This window comes from Oxyura jamaicensis, chromosome 1, assembly GCF_011077185.1.
Source record: "Oxyura jamaicensis isolate SHBP4307 breed ruddy duck chromosome 1, BPBGC_Ojam_1.0, whole genome shotgun sequence".
NCBI lineage: Eukaryota > Metazoa > Chordata > Aves > Anseriformes > Anatidae > Oxyura > Oxyura jamaicensis.
The window spans coordinates 69,175,296-69,182,623 of record NC_048893.1 but is presented as its reverse complement, the minus strand read 5'-3'; the positions used below and the strand labels follow the sequence as shown (position 1 = coordinate 69,182,623).

Below are 7,328 nucleotides of genomic sequence, written 5' to 3'. Positions count from 1 at the left end.
TTTGATCAGTTTCTTTCCCGTTGTCTCGCTACCTCTCTTAGAGAGGATTCCAGCGAGCAACAATGCACCAGCCTCCACTTCCATGGCTGTGCTTCCCCTGAGAGGTAGGGAGCGACCCTGACCCGTGTCTGCCAAGCAGCACCCTCTCAGTCGTTTATCTTCCCGTTGTCTCGATACCTCTCTTAGAGAGTATTCCAGCGAGCAACAATGCAGCAGCCTCCAGTTCCATGGCTGTGCTTCCCCTGAGAGGTAGGGAGTGACCCTGACCCATGTCTGCCAAGCGGCACCCTCTCAGCCGTTTATTTTCCCAGTCCCTCCTCCTCTAGCTGCTTACCGCAGTCTCAGAGACTTAGTCGCGCTGGACTGTCTGGAGCGTAACCATCTTCTGCTACCAGATGTTGTTGGAAAGGGAAACGGACCCGAGTAATGATGCAACCTCGATGCGAGTATAATCGTCCTCCATTATTGCAGGTTCTCACAGAGTATATATAGGCAACTAACTACAGCATGCGCCGATAACAACTTATAATTGGTCTAGCTTCTCCATGCACTTGTCTCTAGCTTGTTTCCTCATTATCTCTAATACAAGGACATGGGAAGCAGGGCAAAGCCACCTGCGAATTCCTTTCCCACAGGTTGTAGTTTTTTTTTTTTTTTTTTTTTTTTTTTCATGTGCTCAAAAGGGTGAAATTGAAATTGTAGGAGATGGAATACAGGAGTAGAGGAAATTCAAATGAAAACAAAATATGTGGCATAGCCAAGGCACAGACTACAGCCATTTGCAGGTTACTGCACTTGCTCTTAAGAGTCAGAATATGTCAAGGAGCCTGAGGTATATCTTTGGTGAAAAATGCTGTTTGGTGTTTTATGAAGTATTGAAAAAAAATCTCAGCCTAGAATTGTTCTAAAATTTGTTACAAACAGCAGTTTTGTGTCCCTGGCAAGTCTGAATCCCAAATTTGAGGTGATTTCAGTAGCACCCACCATGAGCAGATTCAGACTGGATTTAGAGCTGCCAAGCACCCCCCCAAAAGAGCAGGAGGTTCTTCCAGGGATGCAACTTCAATGCAACTTGGAGCCAGAGCACTGGTCTCATCTTTCCACATGCTGCACCCTCTGCCTCTGGGAAACTTTGCCTCCTATTGGGTGTAGTTCAGCTGCCACAACTCCACAGTACCTCCTCTGTTGAGATTTTATTTCCCTGCCCTCACCCCAGCCACAGCTCAGAGTTGTCTTGGTCCCCACCCTGCAAGGCAGGACCCCAATCTGTTGTGTGAGCGAGGCTCTGCTGGGTGAGTCAGCTGCTGAGGATGACTACAGTGCTGACTGCCTGGGGATGCCAGCATCTAGCAGTGGGGTAGGAGAAGCAAGACAGCAAAGCAGAGCAGCTACACCCATGGCACCAGGCCAAGGGGAGGGAAAGAGGAGGAGGCACTGTGCAGCACAGGTGCAAAAAAGTATGGCTTTGTACACCTGCATGCATGAAGCAGGAGCCAGACACATGAATCTGGCCTGGCTTGCTATTGAACATCCAGGCAGTTCCACTACATACTGAACAGGTGCACCAAATGCCTGAAAAGCAAATGATAATTTTTAAAAGTGATTTTTTTTTCCTTTTTTTTTTTTTTTTTTTTTCCTTACAGTGAGAATCAGTTCTATTCCTCTTAATATGTCCAACTTTGTTTTCAACACTGTTTGCTTTATAGAGACACTGAACCTACAAGCAGACTGAGAAAAATAACCATACAGAAAACAAAACTCTAGTAGGCATCACAGAAAAAGAATTTGAGGATTTCATTCCTACTCTATCTGCTCAAAATTTTTCCTCAACAATTTTTACCTTTCTACTGAAATAAGCAAGAAAAACTCCAGTCCAAAAGTCTAAAAGTAATTCCTGTGTGTACATGCATGTGCAAACAAACATTTTAAAGTGAATGACTTCCAGAAATTATGTTTATTATTGGCATGTGATGTTACTCCATCTGTCACTCTGACAACAGAAGCAGGAACTCTAATCCATTACAATCTGAAGAAATACCAACTTACTCAAATTACTTTAAAATGATCAGTAAAAGACCATTCTTCATGCAAATGATATTGAGGGTGTTGGTGGGGGTGGGGAGAGGAAGGGCACAACACCTACCATTCAGTAGTCAAGAAGGTTAAAGGAATCTTGTGGTTGCAATCAGCCCACTACACTTACAGGACCTGCCAAGCTGTAGAGGAAAAACTAAGAAACTGACCCCAACTCTGCAGGAGCCAGAGATAAGCTTCTGAAAAGATGAAAAGGAGCATGGACAAGGCTCCCACTGTGAAGACGGTCTCTGCTTGAGGTAATAAAGAGAGATGATGGTGGCTTATTTTGTTCATGTTCAGATATGGGACACTGTTGTTTGTTTAAGATATTTTGCTTCCCCAGGAGCATCTTGTGACAGGAGCAGGTTTGTACTCCACAGGGATACCACAGAAAGGTGATCTACCAGAAATTCTTCTCTCTCCAGAGGAAGCTTTCCAGGGGAGTGACCATCTGCTCTGCCTTGAAGACTGACTTCACAGGATGAGGGAAGAAGGAGCTGCAGGTGTTAGAGGGCAGATTGCCCAGCCTTAAAAGGAGATTTCCAGTATGGAAATATTGTGAATGGTCTGACATTGCTGGTTGCTAAACGAAGGGGAGGATACAAATAGGCAGGCACACTCACACAGAGGTTCTTAAGGAAACCTTTACATACCTCCTTCTTTCTTCTAAAAACACATTTCCACTCTTCACTTTTCAATTATGGAAAAGTTCGCATTTCTGTGACCTCAATAAAGAATTATATTCTGACTTTATTTCAAAATGCTGACTCCTCTATGGTGGCCAGGGGTAGCTGAATCTCATGCATCATCCTGGAGATGGGCTGTTTTTCCTTTGTGCTCTTTCTAAAGGCAGGGTATACCATTAAGAGGCATGTCTGCAGACATAAGAGCAATAATCTGACTGGAGCCAGTCAGTCCATGACCTTAAGTGCACCATTTCAAAACCACACCTCAAGCCTTGCCCTCGTTCTTACTCCACCCTCTGCAGAACAAATCACACCACTCCACTTTCATAACTGTGTGAGGCTACTTGCCTGCTTTGGCTATGGTACTGTCAGCAGCTTTCTGGAGAATGGAGTTAGATGTTGTGGGATAGCTTTACAACAAAAACCTTTCTTCTGGCTTTTCTTTTAGCATTACCTTGAATGCCTGTCTTTGCTTTTCACATTTCTCTTTCATAGTTTGACAGCACGTCTGAATGCATTTGGATGGAGTTTATCAAGAACGGTATTATGACTAACATATTTTCATGGGTCACAGAACAACTTATATCAAATTAACTAGCTAATTAGCTCTTTTCTCTGGTACTTTTTTACATGAAGTATTTATTCAGTTTTCTTATCTACTGGAATTCATGATGTGCAGACAAAGACATACCACAAAGAGATGTGTTATGAAAACCACACACCACTGATACTTATTTGTTTAAAAACAAATTTTAAATTAATTTATCCTAAGGGATAAAAGACAGAGAGAGAAAACTGGAATAAGATAAAGAAAAAGCAGACTGAAAGACAGAGCAATGCTTTAACCAACATCTGGATCTGGCACCTCACTCTACAGATGCAGTTTGCTGAATTCTTGGTTACATTACTGGCATTTTAGACTGTCTGCTGTCCTGGCAGCTGCAACCTGCCTGATTGGACACATTTGCCTGGCAAGTAAATCCCTATCAGCTCTTAAAGCACTAGGCAAGTGCTGGAGCTGCGCTGTACTCTGTACCAGCCCCTCCAAGTTGCTGGCAGTGGGCAGTGAGCCACAGCCATACCTTGTGGCAGGACTGGGGAGCTGGAAAGCTACCTAGCTCATCCCTGGCCCAAGGCAGGTCAGCTGCCTCCTTTTTCTTCCTGGTAAATATTTATTAAGCCCATTCTTAAAGATCTCTACAACCCTCCAGGAAATCTAGTCCAAGGTTTCATTTTCTCTGTTATTACAAAGTGAATACTATTTTAGCTGCATATTACTTGCTCTTGTTTATCTTATCTAGCATGTTAATGGAGAACAGAGCATCCTGCTATTTTTTCCTTTTGCATGTCATTTATGTGCTTATGATGTCATGCTTTTTCCTCAGTCTTCCCTTTGCATACTAAATTATCAAAGATGAGTCCATATTATTTTGTAGGCCATTTCTCTGAGACCTTTATCATTCCCTCTGCCCTGCTCTGCTTTCTCTAATATTGAAAACTCTAGATGCTGAAAACTACAATATCCAGAACAACAATCAAATCCTGATCTAAGAATTATAGAATGCTAGAAAAAAATAAAGTGAAAGAAGTGAAAAACACAATATTGCTGACTTCATGTTCAGCCTGGATCCAGTATATCACCTGCAAACCTTTCTCTGCAGAATTGCTGTCCTTTTAATACATTCCCATTCCCATGCCTGCAGCTGATTACTGCTTTCTAAATGTAGTTCCTGGCATTTTTTGTTGAAATGCATCCTGTTTTTTCAACTAATTTCTGTAACTTGTCAAGATCAATTTGAATTCCAATCCTTCAGAACACTTGCAATCCCTCCCAAATTGTCATTTGCAAATTCACAGAACATGTTCTCCTCCAACACCAAGATCATTAATGCAAATATTGCACAGTACAAAACCTCTTTGGAGCTCCCACTGGATACAAAATTTTACCTACATTGCCAGCCACATTTCCTTTTCCACATTTATGAAACAACCTGCAGGACAGAGGCAAAAGACCTTACTTGTCCCATACACGTCTTCCAGGTACCAAATGTTGCAGCTGGTATTAGGTTTGATGAGTTAAAACCTAGGACTGAAAACCAGTACTGCCTGCTGTCACTGCTTTCAGATGCTGCCCTTTGAGGAGCTCAGCCAAACCAGAAAAGCAGCACAGTGCAAAGCAAAATTTGAGAAGGAACATATGAAATCAGGACAGTTTCTACCTTTATGCTGGTTTTGGATTGCATGCAAGGAACCAAAATTCTGCCCTCAGCAAACAGCTGTGTGCATTTCCCATTGTTATTGGTGGGAATATTTCAGGGATTAATTTGGACATGTGCACATGCTTTCTTTCTCTTGATCTCTATGATTTAGAGAACTGATACAATCCTGAAAAGCTCATTACCCAGCAGCCGGAGCCATTGAGCTCCAATTGCTGAGGAACAAGGATACTTCTTGTCACCGGTTGGCTTATGTGGTCTTTCATTTATCACAGTCGCAATTTGAAATTGCATTACAAAATGAAAAGAATACCATTCTTAAGAAACTCTCTGCATTAAAACACTGTAAACATTTTATTCAGATTTTCTTCGGTAGTATATGTTTTACTTTTCAGTACAGACAAGACTTCTCCTGATTTCATAAGAGGTTTTGCCAGAGGAAGGACTAATGTCATATACAGACCTTGTAAATAAAAACCTATTATTTTTCTCTGTCCCTGGCTTGCTATTTATCTCAGTGGAATTCCCACCTGCTTCTTCCAGGTGCTGCCAACACAGATTCATAGGAGCTATATTAACTTTTAAAGTGCCAGTTAAATTCTAAAAAGCTGCTTGTTTTCACCTTACTGCCATCAGTCGAAAAAAAGAAGCACTCTTCAGCAGCTCATTAAATCTTATTAAAATACATGCATGCAAAATAGGTAAATTAACTCCACAAACCCTCTGTGACAGTGTCCAGCTTGACAGCCTTTGACAGCCTTTCTTTTTTCTTTTTCTTCTTTTCTTTTAGTAGCAAGCTACCAGACTGGTGAGAATGGATACATAAGTGCCTCTCTTTCTCTTTTTTTTTTTTTTTTTTTTTTTTTTCTCCCAGCTTCATTTAATTTGAGACTTTCCTAATTCATGCAAAAGATATTCAGTTCTTCACTCCCTAAATCAAGGTGACTACTGATGTTTTCCCTTACAATAGCTCAAACAGAGCAAAATCAAAGCCCCAAACTTGACTATTTTTAGGCTAAGTATTTCTGTTAAACCTGGCTAATATGTTTGAGTGTTTTTAGTAATTTCACTTTTTTTTTTTTTTTTTCATTTTTCTTACATATAGGTAAGTATTGCATATGTGTCAGCTAGTAGAACCTTCACAAAAAGCAGCTTGTGCGTCTCTAGCTTGCAAAGAAAAATATGAATCACTGATTCTCAAAGCAGCAGTTCTGATAAGAGTAGCTGATTAACTGCAATACAGATGGAATAAAAGACTACCATCTGCCTTCCTGTTTTAATTTTTGTGCTCAATTCTGAGAGCCTGTATCTCTCATTTATGCATATACACACATATGAATCATAGCCGCAGGGCGACAAGGGTGTACATGAGCATTATTAATTTGATAAAATAAAACAGAACATGAAAAGAAAAATAATTCCTTCTGTTATTTTTAAAGGGACCTTTATCTTTTATCTGAACTTCAAACAGAGCTAATGCCAAGTAACCCAGTCTTAATTTACCATGAAAGGCACTAATAACCAGTCCTTCACAAAATCATCCACAATCAACATTCTCTTCAGGATCTTTGACATAATCAGCTGAGATTTTTTGTTACTCTTTGCTACTTGCAAATATGATTTGCCATCAATTATTTATTCTGTGCCCCCCACACCCACTACCTTTCCTTATTATCTCTAGAAGGAATCAAGATGAAAAACATATTTGCCGCAAATAGGTTAATTTATAACTGTCATTCTCTTCTGTGACTCCATTGAGCAAAAAGGAGTCACTCATCACTGGATTACTCAGACCATTCATAATTTCTCAAATATGATTACTACCTAGCACTTGATCACTTAATTTTCAGGCTTATCAGGAGAGGAGTGTAAAAACTGGGGAGTGAGAGGGGCACCTGGTTTTAGTCCCAGCATGAGTGCCGGTATTATGACAGAAAATCTCCTGGATCCTGTGACTTGGTCATGATATTGCCCAGCATCCCACTTGCATTGGCACATCCAGCTCCTCCACCAGCTCCTGCCTGGTCTAGGGACTTTCCTCAAGGAATAGGTGTTAGTTTAGGGAAATGGGGAAATGGATCTCCACCATGTAGATTCTTCTATCCATAATTGCATTATGAAAGGTCTGCTTGGTCTACTTTTATTCCTCTCACTGTCTATGCTTTGATTTGAATAACTGCATAGCTACCCGGTAGATAAAGACAAGAGGATGCCTCATTGTGAAAATTATTGTTTCCTTTGTGAAGAAACACAGTGGCACAGAATGGAATACCATGAAGAATACCCTATATAAGATTTCACTGTTATGGAAACTTTTTTTTTTTTTTTTTTTTTTTTTTTTTTTTTTTTT

At 40.6% G+C, this 7,328-nt stretch overlaps 1 protein-coding gene and 1 long non-coding RNA gene across 4 annotated transcripts in view; one reads left to right on the top strand and one right to left on the bottom strand.

The window, feature by feature from the left end:
- The window catches only part of LOC118179197, an 8,236-nt gene extending 4,162 nt beyond the window's left edge, over positions 1 to 4,074 (top strand). The window contains exons 1-3 of one of the 3 annotated variants that reach the window (XR_004756395.1): positions 642 to 1,357; positions 2,206 to 2,333; positions 2,420 to 4,074. This is a non-coding gene — a long non-coding RNA (uncharacterized LOC118179197). Of the gene's footprint in view, positions 1 to 641; positions 1,358 to 2,205 lie in introns of those variants that run through there. The other 2 variants (XR_004756396.1, XR_004756393.1) reach the window with 2 other exon arrangements.
- The window catches only part of LOC118160543 (potassium voltage-gated channel subfamily KQT member 1-like), a 521,743-nt gene that overhangs the window by 117,433 nt on the left and 396,982 nt on the right, over positions 1 to 7,328 (bottom strand). The gene's annotated exons all lie outside the window — the stretch shown is intronic.